This window comes from Podarcis liolepis (genome assembly GCF_965112155.1).
Source record: "Podarcis liolepis genome assembly, chromosome: 9".
NCBI classification, from domain to species: Eukaryota; Metazoa; Chordata; class Lepidosauria; order Squamata; family Lacertidae; genus Podarcis; species Podarcis liolepis.
The window spans coordinates 62,713,449-62,726,729 of NC_139564.1; the positions used below are offsets into that span (position 1 = coordinate 62,713,449).

Genomic DNA, 13,281 nt, shown 5'->3' on the forward strand with positions numbered 1-13,281 from the left:
GGGGTGCCCTATAACTTATGTCAGATAGCGGCACCCCGTGGGGTCCCTGTAGGGGCTGTGACATGGCCCAAGCCCATGCCCAGGCTTCGGACAGTATTCACACCTTGGATCCCTTTAACAGGATACACTTACTGAGGTGGGGCAGGAGAGGCAACAACCTCTCCTCCAACCAAACAAAGGCTTACCCAATGCCTAACCTCACAAAAGTTGTGATGATTGCTACTAGGTAGGCAAAAACCCAATGGCCAATTTGCCAAGTGGAAAAATTCCTAAATGTCCCCAGCAACCAGGCTGACATATGACAACTACCATAGCAAGGTCATATCAGAGCAAAGCATGAAAAGATGGTGGGTAGGGTGATCTGACAAAAAGGCAAGGAAGAGTGAGCCGGCCGGCCGTGGCAAAATTAAATCGCCCGTGTCCACACCCTCCAAGGCAGCAGGTTGGCTGGGCTGACCCCAGCACAGATCCTGCAGCCGGTTGTGATGCAGGGGGAAGGCAGCATACCCCCCACCCCACCCCGCGCCGGAAAACTGTTGAGGCTCGGCTGACTGGCTGCAAAGCCATACACCAGATAAATGGTGACCGGACTTCTCATACATTGCTTTCATAAGAATTAGAGCTCAAGAAATTTTCATTTTGATCATTTTGATCTCAACGGCGTCGTTGCAGGTGGCGCTGTGGTTTAAACCACTGCACAGCTTGGACTTGTCAATCAGAAGGTCGGCGGTTCGAGGTCCCACGACGGGGTGAGTTCCTGTTGTTCGGTCCCAGCTCCTGCCAACCTAGCAGTTTGAAAGCACACCAGTGCAAGTAGATAAATAGGTACCGTACCGGCAGGACGGTAAACGGCGTTTTCCGTGCACTGCTCTGGCTTCGTGGAAAAACTGTCTGCAGAAGCAGACAAACGCTGGCTCCCTCGGCCTGTAAAGCGAGATGAGTGTCGCAACCCCAGAGTTGTTCGCGACTGGACTTAACTGTCAGGGATACCTTTACCTTTTAAGTCATTGCAAAGATTGCAACATCTCTAAACCTTCTCTGCAGCCCATTTATAGGGGATCTGCTACGTATATGGACAACTTTATGCTTTAACAAGGGCTGATGACCTGACACAAAATCTCACATATATTAAGTAAAATAGAAATATCACCACCCAACCCCACTCCCACTCATCTTTCCCCCCCTCAACCTCTTTCCCCATATTCTTCCTAATGTCTCAACTAATGAAACCAATTTGTTTAAAAAGAAAAAGAAAAAAAGTGTTACATGGAAAAAAATACGAGAGAGAGACATTGCACATACCTTTGTAAATCAAGAAAATCTTTAATAAAAATACATTTTAAAAAACAACAACAAGGGCTGATGACATAGAAGCATCAGAGTTAGTGGCTCCATGGATGTTTCGGAATCCAGCTCCCATTAGCAAGGTCCAGTGGTCAAGGATGGTGGAAGTTTTTCTTTTTTAACCAGAGTAATTGGAATGTCCTTTATTACAGATCAGGGAGATTAAAAAGGCAAACAGTTAGGACTATGTAAACCAGAAGACTGAAACAAAAATGCATTCATTTGACCATTTCAAAAACAATGTAGAAGAAGAAGAAGAGTTTGGATTTGATATCCCGCTTTATCACTCCCCTTCAGGAGTCTCAAAGCGGCTAACATTCTCCTTTCCCTTCCTCCCCCACAACAAACACTCTGTGAGGTAAGTGGGGCTGAGAGACTTCAAGAAGTGTGACTGGCCCAAGGTCACCCAGCAGCTGCATGTGGAGGAGCGGGGAAGTGAACCCAGTTCACCAGATTATGAGTCTACCGCTCTCAACCACTACACCACACTGGCTCTTTTTTATGTACAGAAAGAAGCTGAAGGAAAACAACCGAGAAGAGGTGTGTGTGTGGCCGTTCCCAGTCTACGCTGTGCTGGTGGAGCCATTTCTCTTGCTGGTCTCCTGCTAGAGAGGAATGATGACAGCATGCCATCTCTTTCTGCTAGTACTTAATGGGGCAGGCTGGCATGGGCCAGAGGCACAATCACAACGAACCAGAAGCTGCTGGATGAAAAGTGACTCATGGTCAATGGTGACAGAAATGCCATGCCATGGAATGGCAGGAAGTTGCTGTTTCTGCAGTTACAAGAAAGATAACAGAGGGACCCACCAAATTCCCTCTTGGCTTTGCAGAAACCAGGGCTGCTGGACTGACTGATACAAGTGAAGGACCAAATCTAGGTGTTCATCAGAATTTAGTAAAAGCCCACCATTTTCAGTGGCTTTCCAGTCCTAAAGGTTCAGCAAGGTCAAATCAGGAGGATTTCCCACCCATCACATAGCAGTGATACATCAATCCCAAGACTAGGACTCCCAAAACAGGGATCAGCCAGACTGTCCAGAACTTGATTCTTTAGAGGGAGACTTGTTTGGAACCCTGGAGGCATTAGGATTATGGTCACATGGATGAACCACTCCTATAAGGTATTGGTCGAGCATCTCTTGGGCATCCAAGATAAGTGGTCAATATCTTCAAAGTTAATATCTTCAGTGGTCAATATCTTCAGTGGTCAATATCAAGATAAGTGGTCAATATCTTCAGTGGCATCTCTACCAGATTGTTTGAGCAGAATCTCCTCTCCACCTGGATGCTCGCTGTGGAAGTGGGTGATGTAAGAGACGCCTCCGCTGATCACCAGCCAGGTCTCCTTGTCGGTGTTTCGCTTCATTACTTCGTCCAGGCTGAAGGCGGACCCCCTTTCGTGGGGCTCCGGCGCATCCCTGGCACTTCCGTGCTCCTTCATCGACACCATTCGGTCTCACCCACCTCGACCGAAGGGGATTTTGGGGCTTCTGCCAAGGATGGTGGAAGTTGTTGCCTGACAACATCTGTAGACCCAAGATATACAGACATTGAGAAGTATTGGATATAAAGGGACCCCTGACCATGAGGTCCAGTCGTGGCCGACTCTGGGGTTGCGGCGCTCATCTCGCTTTATTGGCCAAGGGAGCTGGAGTACAGTTTCTGGGTCATGTGGCCAGCATGACTAAGCTGCTTCTGACAAACCAGAGCAGTGCACGGAAAAGCCGTTTACCTTCCCGCCGGAGTGGTACCTATTTATCTACTTGCACTTTGATATGTTTTCGAACTGCTAGGCTGACAGGAGCAGGGACCGAGCAACAGGAGCTCACCCTGTCACGGCGATTCGAACCGCTGACCTTCTGATCGGCAAGTCCTAGGCTCTGTGGTTTAACCCACAGCACCACCCGTGTCCCATTGGATAGCCATTAGGTTCCTTTATTAAGGGACACATACTCCCACCATCCTTGAAATTAAATAATAATAAAAAGACCCCTTTCTTTCCCGAGGGCTACAACAGTTTAACAAGAAGGTACAGCAACTCGGACTGTCAGTGGAACTTTTGCAATCAATGTCCCTACCATCTGCCAAGGCTACAATAAAAACTAGGTTGTGGGATATTGAGCACCAGGAACTAACTAGCAGCAGAGAAAACATGTTCCCTTCTTTATTTTCAACTTTCTTTGGCACATGAAACTAACCACAGTTGCCTTAAATTTCTGCTTAACCCTCAAGAAAGGGCATTTTCGCTGGCCAGGTTTAATTCAAATCCTTTGGGGAAGGTTCTCAGGCAGGGTGGAAGGAGAAAGAACTTGCCCATGTGAAGACCACCTGGTGGAAACCCTTACACATATGGTTCTTAATTGTAAACTATATGCTGATCTCCGTCAGCAATTTCTAGATCAACTCTGCATCCCCAAATGGAAACCAGAGTTGGAGGTCATACATTTTCTATTATTGGGGAATAATCAGGAGCTCACCAAGTTAGTGGCTAAATATCTCTATTTGGTTTTTTGTCGTCGAAATACACTGCAGACATCTGAACTCCCTGGAGACCAAGAGATGGGACGATAGACTGCTCTGCTTCCTTTCTTTTAGCAAATGACTTGTGCCACTGGGGAAGTGGTAATTCTGTATTGAATTGTTTTGGATGTTTGGATGTTTGGATGTGATGCCAATAAAAGGTTTGATGATGAATAAAAAGTTCTGCAGAAATGTTGGGAGTAAGTTCATAAGTTTAAGAGAAAGCTGGAGGACCAACTTTATGATTGGAAGAATTATATTTGGCCAAGTTTTATTTACATTCTTTCCTTCAGAGAGCATATGTCCTCAAATGACTGAACACAATACACCATGTTCTGAAGTATTTTGGGTCTTCTGCCCATCCTCTTTCATTTTGAGGACACAGTTCTGATAGTCTTTCCTGCCATCTTGCTTCATTTATTTTAATTAGACATAAATGCATATTATTTGAGCATTGTGTACAGAGGAGCTGCAATCTATATAAGATGAATGTTGTCTCCAATAATGTTCATGAGTTTTAATTTGGAAGATTGGATTTCATACATTTCTTTGGCTAAGTGATATTGAATTTTATACGTGATTTATAATAAAATCAGAAGGAGACCAGTGCAATGTAAGGGATTTAACATTCAGGCGGCAGACTAATTTCCCCTGACTTGAATAAAATGTGGAAATGGCATTCAATAGAACATTAACTGTTTCCTGACTATTCTTTTTCAGTTGGGTTTATTTGCTTCCCTTTTTAAATACCCCAGCTTTCTTCCAAGGAGATCATAGCTGCATTTCAACCTCACAATAGCATGTGTTGTAGGTCTGGATTAGAGATAGTCCCTTGCAGAAGGCCACCTGTGAGCTTCAAGACGAAATAGAGAATTGGAAGCTGGACTTCTCACATCCAGGCTAAACACAATAACTGTGGCAGGTGGTTACATTCTGGTTCCCAGTAAGACCAACAGCCAAAGACTGATGGGAAGAAGCCTTAATGGTTCAGAGGAGCCCTAGTTTAGTAACAGGGAAGAGAATGTTCAAGGTTCAAATCTCAATATTTCTACTTTAAAAATATCAGAAAAGATTTCAGCCTAAGTCTCTGGGGAGTCAATACTGGACAAATTAAATGTTTTAGGGCTAGATGCACCAGCGTTCAGTGGAAGATGGCACCATATATTCAGATGCCCCCTTTTCCCCTTCTTCTAGATATGGGATCAAATGTAGAATGGAAACATTTTATGTCCTTGGATGGTTCACATAGTGAGAGCCTGTGCTGAAGTTGCTTCCAATTATTATCTATCTATCTATCTATCTATCTATTAAAAAAAACTATTAGTTTTTTTAACATATCATTTTCAACAGTAATTAAACATACTTTTACATCTTATTCAATTTTTTGACTTCCATCAATCCTGTCTGAAAATTTTCCAGTCTAATCTCTCAGTATGCATTTCTTATCTTCCCTATTACATTTCAAACTCATAACCAATATCTCTATCTTGTTCTACTTTGCAACACTTTGTATATTTCTCCTTACAAAACTTCTTGTAGTCCTACTAGCGTAATTTGTTGATTACAGTTGCTCTTCAAATAATTCATATACTTCTTCCAATCTTCTGTAAATCTCTGGTCCCGCAGGTTTCGAATCCTTCCTGTCATTTTGTCCAATTCTGCTTCCAAATATTATCATTGTTGTGTTGTACAGTTGAACCTTGGTTTTCAAATGTAATCCTTTCCGGAAGACCGTTCGACTTCTGAAACATACAAAAACTGAGGATCAACGGGCAGTCGGCAAAATCCATTGAAAAAATGAAAAAACATGCAGCGGAAGCTGTTCAACTTCTGAGGCGTGTTTGAAAATGGAAGCAATTACTTCCGGGTCTTCGGTGCTCGGGTTCTGAATCATTTGTCAACGGAGACGTTCGAGAACCAAGGTTCCACTGTATCTAAGTGGTCCTCAGAACAGGCTTCATGAAATTAATTAACATCAGTTAGTTGAGTCAATGGAGTTCAATGGGTCTATTCTGAGTCTTATGGAAAAGTCAGAAGCTAATTATGATCATCATCATTGCCAATCATGGCAGTAAAGTAAAGTGTGATTGTAAAAGAATCTTGATAAGTTCTTAGCGACATTTATCATGCTGCTTAAACCAAACTATAAATAACATTAGGGATCTGATAAGAATAGTACTTAAAATATTGTACAATAGAAGGGAAAATGGAGGGAGAAAAAATAATAAAGGAACCACTTCAGATAGTAGTAAAAGTGAACTAGTGCATCTGTTTTAACACAGAGAATAAAATTTTCTCCCACTGTGATGTAAAGATGCAAAGATGCACCTTGTTCATTGTTCTTAAAAAAGCAATGCAAGGGAGTGTTACAAAAGAGAAATTCCCACAGTGTTCCTTGTTTGTTCACGATGCATGAAATAAAATATGTCTGCTGTCTCTTTTTATCTGAGATACCACTACTGAGAAAAGAGGGGTGACATTGCCTTGGCGTGTTGGTTCTGGGAGAAATCTGTTTTCTTATACAACATCTGTATCTGTTTCCCCCCTCTGAAAGTGGCGATAAAAGTAACACTGTACCTTGAACTAGCGAAGTGGAGATGAAGTATGTAAATCACGGACAAATGCTTTGCTCCTCACAAAGAGGATACGAGGCCAAATTAGATGCCTGCGCCTGTCATTTCCCACAAAGTCGGGTTCTTTTCTGCGGAGACAATGGAGCATATATTGAATGGGAACAAGGAGGCTCTCGGCACACGCTGACAGAAGTGTTCGACATAATGAAGGGATTCAATAAGGCAGAACACAAAGAACATTCACATTAGACTGGTGTTTCCAACCCTACAGAAGTGTATGGGAAATAAACATTCTGACAGTGGATGATCCATGCAGGAGAAATGTTGACATGGGAATAAATGAATCCTCAGGTGTAAATATGGTATGTCCTTTAGAGGAGAAATTGTGAATTGTAGAATTTTAAATACCCGTCATCATCCTTGGCTTCACTCAATTTTGTTTATAACACTCCCATTTTCTTCTAGTTGGGGGGTGGGGAGGGGCCTCACAAGTGGAGTAGCCTAGGGCCTCTCTTCATCTAAATCTGGCCCTGAGTTGAGCCTGATTCTAATGGGATCTATGTTGGTCATTTCCAACTGCCACACCCATCTTCATCCCCAGCCAGTTCAGCTTATATTTACCAAGGGAAATTAGGGACTTGGCCCCTTTTCCAAAAAAATCTGACTGCATGTATTTGAATGCAATATCTTACTTACCTCCTCATTTCTGCCCCTTTCTGGGATTCTTTCTTGTGCCACACAGAAGATACTGCATGGAAACATATGTAGCAGTGCTACATTGGTTTTGAAGGGGAAACATTGAACACGGACATATTTCCCTTAGAGTTTGCCAGGATACTCCTCACATTTGCCACTGCCAAGTGACAACAGAAGTGCAGACTTTCTGAGACTGCGATCATAGCACTGCATTTTTAATGGCTGTAACTGTTATGTACTGAAGTTCTCACCCTGGGCCAGCAGGGGGATACTGTAGATAGTTCAGGTCCACCTATGCAAATAAGGGTTCGAAAGTGACGTTCAGTGATTGGATAGTTACAGAAAGTTGTTACAGTTACGTTGTACTGGAGCTCTATATAAGCAGGCTGGCTGAACCCTTCAGTTCAGTTCTGTTCTGGCCTCTGAATAAACAAGAGCTGTTTGAAGAATCGCTGTGTCGTCTGATATGTTCACCCACAACTTAACAGTAACCCTGAATCAAATTGCACCACCTAAGTAGCTCGCCTAAGAGGTGGCTGTATTTTACGTTGTTTGACTGTACAAAGCAGGCCTGTCATTCTGCAGATGCAAGGAAAGAATGGAGACAATAACTACAGTTACCTAGTGACCAAGGCCGTAATTGGAGCCAATCAGAAAGCACTCTTTTCCTACCCTTCATGTTCCTGTGATCTCCCATCTCTTCTACATCCTCTTTCCCTAGTTTCCTATATCCCCTCCAGATTCTTTCCTGTCTTTGCCCTCATTCCTGTGGATAATTTCCTTCTTCTCTCTGACATCCATTTCTGGTAGCCTTAGGCCACTGCTGTCTCTAGAAATTCCTTCCCCTCTTCCAAGGAATGGGACACAGACATGTGGGGGAAGGGAAATCCCATGGAACTGGTAAGGTGGGAGGCAGGGAGACCAACAGTAGGCAGAGCCAAAGCCAATGGCAGGCAGAGCCAATCCATTTTGCCCTCCTACTGATGCATGCTGAGATATTTAACAGCAACACTGAGACTTAGGAGGAGGAAGCTAACAGACAGTACCAGCTCTAGACTGGTTGTAGCAGGGTGGATAAAAATAAATGTTTTAAATATATATATATCAATTTTTTAAATTTTAATCCGATTGTTTTGATTTTAATTGGATTTTTAAAAATTTAAATTGGATTTTTAAAATAAAATGCTTTTGGAGGAAAAATCTTTCTAAAGATAATTTTCTATTTAAGTTACATTATAGTCCAAAGGCTATTCATCAGGGGAAAATATTTGTTAGTTAAGTTTTTCATGTGTGCTAAAACTCAGTCAAAGTTTTTTTGAGAGCCAGCAGACAGCAAAACGTACATTAAGATAACAAAATGGCTGCAGGAGAGCACAAACAAGACAGCAAGACAAGACAAGACTGCTGGACTAGACTGAGAAAATGGCTGTGTGACTTGGCTCTTTTATGGAGTCAGCCAGAGCCACGCCCATCTCCCAGGTCACATGCAGGGGGAGGAACAGGAAGTTACACTGACTGGATGTCCCCCTGCCTGCGCCCACGCTAGGGAAATAAGGAATGTTGCATTTGACTGCACCAATGGATTACATCCCACAGTGACAAGTTCTTTCAGGTCCACCTTTGACCTTCCTGGGTGTTGTTCTCCAATGCAATGGGGGGGGGGGGCAGCTGGATCTCGTTCAGCCCATGATGGAAGCATATATTCTCCTGTTGGTACTTGGTGTTGCTAGGCAACAGCTCCCACTGACACAAGGAAGTGGGTCACTCCACATCTGCTATCAGGAGATGCACAAAGGGCTAAGGACCTTGTTATTCCTGAAGTTACCACAGGAGGGTAAATCGGTTATGATTCATTGGGCCAAAGATTTTGGGTATAATATACAGTTGAGTGATTGGATAAAATTATGGAAGGAAGGCTTAAAATTTACTGCATGTAATGCACTAAAAGAAAATGTGATGAAAATGATGAATAGATGGTATATTACACCAGTGAAGTTAGCAAAAATGTATAAAGTCAGTAATAAATGTTGGAAATGTAAGGAAAAAGAGGGAACATTTTATCACATGTGGTGGGAATGTAAAAAGGTGAAATGCTTCTGGGAGATGATATATAATGAGTTGAAAAAAATGTTGAAATATACATTTATAAAGAAACCAGAAGCATTTCTCTTGGGTATTGTTGGAAACGATATAAATAGAAAGGAATGTAAGCTTTTTCTATATGCAGTAACAGCGGCAAGAATACTATTGGCCCAAAAATGGAAGCAAGAAGAATTACCGACGATGGAAGAAAGGAGGATGAAATTAATGGACTATGCGGAACTTGACAAGCTAATGGGAAGGATCTGAAACCGGCAGGACCAGAAGTTTACCGAGGACTGAAGTAAATTTACGGATTATTTGAAAAGTATTTGTGACGACCAGACGACGTTTGTAGGTTTGCAAGAAGTTCTGTGAGGAATAATATTAGAAATATTGCAAAAATGGAGGAGACGTGATATGTTAAGAATGTAAAGGCAATATTAAGTTAGGAAATGTGTAAGAAGTGATTAAGACGGAGGATTGCCAGAGGTGCTGATGGAAGTCCAATAAGAATGTATTTGTGATAAATTGTGTGGTATGTTTTATAATTTTGTATGTTAAAAACCAATAAAAATATTTTTTAAAAAGTTTTCATTAAATTGAGGTGGACATTGTTGAGAACATAAGACAGCCTTTCCCATCCCGGCTGGGAGCTGCTGGTCAAAACTTTTGGAGGGTCCTTGATTGACATAAGGAGAGTCCTTTTGGATCTCTCAGACTGAGGATTCATCTTAATCCAGGACTGTCCTGCACCAGTGTGAGAGGGTCTTATTTACCATATTTTTCGCCCTATAGGGTGCACCGGCCCATAGGGTGCACTTATTTTGGGGGGGGGGGGATAAAGAAAAAAACTTTTATTTCCCCTCCGAGCCCCAAAGAGCAAAGAAGCCATGACAGCGAGCGGGATGGATCCCGCTAGCTGTCCTGGCTTTGTTTTTAGCCTTGGGGCTGGGGGTCCAGGAGTGAAGGCGAGGCTGCGCAACATCACCATCACTCCCGGAGCTTGCCGGGCTGGGACCCAGAACAGGCTGCTATCCGCAAGCCTTGGGAGCCCGCCCGGAACTCCCGCCGGGCTCTCCAGGCTTGCAGATATCTGCCGGAAGCCCGGGGCACGCCGACCCCTCTCGCTCTCCAGGCTTCAGCGAAAGCCTGCATTCGCCCCATAGGACGCACACACATTTCCCCTTCATTTTTGGAGGGGAAAAAGTGCGTCCTATAGGGCGAAAAATATGGGTAATCTCAAAATAGCCTTTTCTTCGTGTGTGTGTGTGTGTGTGTGTGTGTGTGTGTAGAACATAATGCACCTGTTTCACCTGGAAGAAATGGTCTGACATTTTTTTTGGGGGGGGAGTAATAATATTTTTATTAATTTTCACAAAAAACAAAACCATTGCATTAAAGAAAGGAAAACGTAAGAAAAAACATTTAAAACAACTGCATACACAATCAATATTAAATCCACATGATGGGATTACTTGAATTGACTTCTCTTCCCTGGCTCCTTTGTATTATCTTCAATCATGCATGTCAATAAAATCTTTATCTCTAATTACCTCCGAATCTAAACATTGTCTATAACATTACACGTTTGTTTTTTAAATCCTGATTATGCATTAACTTGCGTCCATTGCTTTTGACACTGAGCTATAGAGAGCAAGTTTGCCACACAAATTTGTCTGAACTCGAGTGCGAAAGGAAGTCATTTCAAAGTGAGCTCTTCTCTTATTTTTGGTTCTCTGAGTAATCAGAACAGCCCCTTGAAGAAAGGGATTCCATCTCATCTCTGCGTTTGGCAGCGAAGCTTGAGCGCTGGGTGAGTCAGTTGGCGGAGGCACCCGCGTGGAAATGTTGCCCGCTAGCAGCTGCGAATGATAGCGTGCCACTCTAGATCTGCATCAGAGACCTAAAGGTGGCCTCGGGCGAAGCCTGTGAGAGGGCAAGAGGGACAGGGACAACCTCCCAGGTCCAGCCACAAGCCTCGAACGGATTCGTCCCTTTCCTGACTGTAGGCTCACCATGTCCTTTCTGATCACGGGGTGGCAGTCATTAACCACCGTGGGCTGTTTTCCTCCTTCCTCCAGTGAATCGACAGGCGAGGGAACTTGGGAAACGGAGAAGCCTGTAATAGTTTCTGATTGCCAAACAGGGCCTGAAAGAAATATGCTCTGGCAGGCAGGAACTCCTACAGCCTGCCTAATCTCTCTCTCTCTCCCCCCGCTCTATTTACCATAGTTGAATGAGTAGAAAGTGGCAAGCCATTGAGTGCTCCTCAGTGAATGTTGCCTTTCCTGGGAAGGAAATTTATTTATATTCTATTTATTTATTCAATTTATATACCGCCCTATACCCGGAGGTCTCAGGGCAGTTCACAAACAAGACCACGACATATAAAATCAAACCAAAACCAGGAACCGCCCTCCCCCAAGCCACATTCTAAAAGGGTGTTGGATGTCAATGAGATCAACCCCTGGTTAAAAAGGAACGTATTTGCCTGGCGCCTAAAGGTGTATAATGAAGGCACCAGGAGAACTTCCCTGGGGAGAGCATTCCACAGACGGGGAGCCACTGCAGAGAAGGCCCTGTTCTCATGTTGCCGCCTTCCAGACCTCTCGAGGAGGGAGCACACGAAGGAGGGCCCCAGAAGATGATCTCAGGGTCTGGGTAGGTTCATATGGAAAGAAGCGGTCCTTCAGGTATTGTGATCCTGAGCACTTTGAATTGGGCCCAGAAACTAATTGGTAGCCCGTGCAGTTGGGCCAGGATCAGTGCAATATGCTCAAACTGTCTTGCTCCGGTAAGCAACCTGGCCACTGAAATCACTCTTGTCCACAGAGCTCATATCATTGCTAGGACAGGATTAGTAGACAACTGGTCACACCGATTGTGAGTCGAAGCTGGAGATAGGGCAAAATTCAATTAAGTTTGCATTTAAAGGCAAACCTACCTAATTCATACTTCTCAAAATAATACATGGACCAAAACAGAGCCATCCTTCAGAATTCGCTCTTCTCCACTCTTTTGCAATGCTGTTCTCCAGTTAAGCAATGTCTGCAAAAATGCATTATATTAGGGATGATTGCTTGTGTATTTTAGGTAATCTTAATCTTGATTTCTCCAGAACTTTTCCCCCCTTCTGCTCATCATACTCTTTCATTTTATGTACCCTGTATTAATTTTTGTTAACATCATCTTAAAAAGGTAGGGACCCCTGACCGTTAGGTCCAGTCGCGGACGACTCTGGGGTTGTGGCACTCATCTCGCTTTACTGGCTGAGGGAGCCGGCGTTTGTCCGCAGACAGCTTTCTGGGTCATGTGGCCAGCATGACTAAGCTGCTTCTGGCAAACCAGAGCAGTGCACGGAAACGCTGCTTACCTTCCCGCCGAAGCAGTACCTATTTATCTACTTGCATTTTGACGTGCTTTCAAATTGCTAGGTTAGCAGGAGCTGGGACTGAACAACGGGAGCTCACTCTGTCATGGGGATTCGAACCACCGACCTTCTGATTGGCAAGCCCTAGCCTCTGTGGTTTAGACCACAGCACCACCTGCATCCCTAACATCATCTTACAAAGTGGTTAAATGCACACCCTGATGACTTAATACTTAGATCCACCTAGTATAGAAAACAACTGAGAAAGCCCCAAATCACGAAGCTTCAGAAGAGTTACTGCAGATTTTAAAGTCAATTTCATTTGCATTAAACATAAAGCATCTATTTGGCACATGTGAGTATCTGACCATCTAGGAAGGGATGCTGAATGCATCCACTGATTCTAGATGCAGGTTTCTAAGACTGTTTGTTTCTGGAGCACCCAATGAGGTGATAAACTCTTTATATACTCACAAAAAGCCTTTTCAAACCTGAAACCACAATTGTGGAGTTCGTTTATACTGCTTGTTTCATTGTCAGTGTAAATGACCATTTGGTTTACAAAACACTTGTGGAAAACATCCTGGTGGATTTCTTTCTTCTTTTTTAAAGGAAGGTCCCTTTTTTTATTTCAGCTTTCTGTATCTACATTGCACCATGTTTTTCTTTGAAAAAGCAGACACCGAGGCCATC

The 13,281-nt window shown here is 43.4% G+C and overlaps 1 pseudogene across 1 annotated transcript; it reads right to left on the reverse strand.

Moving 5' to 3' along the window:
- Positions 1-1,851: 1,851 nt before the first annotated feature.
- LOC310686584 (cytochrome b5 type B-like) lies at positions 1,852-2,797 on the reverse strand (annotated as a pseudogene). The gene is made up of 2 exons: positions 2,569-2,797; positions 1,852-2,500 (listed from the first exon to the last, which is right to left on the reverse strand). The product of its transcript is annotated as a cytochrome b5 type B-like (transcript).
- Between the last annotated feature and the right edge of the window lie 10,484 nt (positions 2,798-13,281).